Source organism: Schistocerca gregaria, chromosome 2 (assembly GCF_023897955.1).
Source record: "Schistocerca gregaria isolate iqSchGreg1 chromosome 2, iqSchGreg1.2, whole genome shotgun sequence".
Taxonomy (NCBI): Eukaryota; Metazoa; Arthropoda; class Insecta; order Orthoptera; family Acrididae; genus Schistocerca; species Schistocerca gregaria.
In genome coordinates, this window is record NC_064921.1 from 990,612,366 (window position 1) to 990,613,671 (window position 1,306).

Here is a 1,306-nt window from a genome sequence, read left to right on the forward strand (position 1 = left end):
TTTTGGCACAGAATGAGATTTTCACTCTGCAGCGGCGTGTGCGCTGATATGAAACTTCCTGGCAGATTAAAATTGTGTGCCAGACCGAGACTCTAACTCGTGACCTTTGCCTTTCGTGAATAAGTGCTCTACCATCTGAGTTACCTATTTGTTAGTAGCTAGTAATAACCATTAATCTGTTTTTCTCCGCACAGTTGCAAAGGGCAGTTATTATAATCTGATGTAATATTTCTTTGTATATAATATGTTTTCCTCTTGGTATTCTGACTTTTTCCTGTATTTTGTACTGGTACTTTCTGATTGATTTGGTTGTAATACCTCACTTTATATATTGTGTCTCCTGTCTATTGACGATTTATAAAACTATTGTAACATTGTACTTATAACTCCTGCATAGAATTTTGTTTATATTTTGTAATTTGACATTGTCTATTGCTTCTGTAAGCTTAACGACAATAAAATCTTATTATTATTATTATTATTATTATTATTATTATTATTATTATTATTATTATTATTATTAGCAGCTCTAAGCTACCCCGTTTGATCTATGGTTGTCGGCATGTAATGTTTTTGAAAGAAGAGAAGTGGCAAGTCAATTGTTGACTCAGAAACATTGATAGTTATGAAATTTGGCTCGACAAATAACTTTTTTACTGAATTAGATATTCACTCTGCAGCGGAGTGTGCGCTGATATGAAACTTCCTGGCAGATTAAAACTGTGTGCCCGACCGAGACTCGAACTCGGGACCTTTGCCTTTCGCGGGCAAGTGCTCTACCAACTGAGCTACCGAAGCACGACTCACGCCCGGTACTCACAGCTTTACTTCTGCCAGTATCCGTCTCCTACCTTCCAAACTTTACAGAAGCTCTTCTGCGAAACATGCAGAACTAGCACTCCTGAAAGAAAGGATATTGTGGAGACATGGCTTAGCCACAGCCTGGGGGATGTTTCCAGAATGAGATTTTCACTCTGCAGCGGAGTGTGCGCTGATATGAAACTTCCTGGCAGATTAAAACTGTGTGCCCGACCGAGACTCGAACTCGGGACCTTTGCCTTTTGCGGGCAAGTGCTCTACCAACTGAGCTACCGAAGCACGACTCACGCCCGGTACTCACAGCTTTACTTCTGCCAGTATCCGTCTCCTACCTTCCAAACTTTACAGAAGCTCTTCTGCGAAACATGCAGAACTAGCACTCCTGAAAGAAAGGATATTGTGGAGACATGGCTTAGCCACAGCCTGGGGGATGTTTCCAGAAAGAGATTTTCACTCTGCAGCGGAGTGTGCGCTGATATGAAACTTC

The 1,306-nt window shown here is 41.0% G+C and overlaps 1 non-coding gene across 1 annotated transcript; it reads right to left on the reverse strand.

The window, feature by feature from the left end:
• Positions 1 to 1,024: 1,024 nt before the first annotated feature.
• On the reverse strand, positions 1,025 to 1,099 carry Trnal-caa (transfer RNA leucine (anticodon CAA)). Its single transcript has one exon. It is a non-coding gene; the product is annotated as a tRNA-Leu (tRNA).
• Between the last annotated feature and the right edge of the window lie 207 nt (positions 1,100 to 1,306).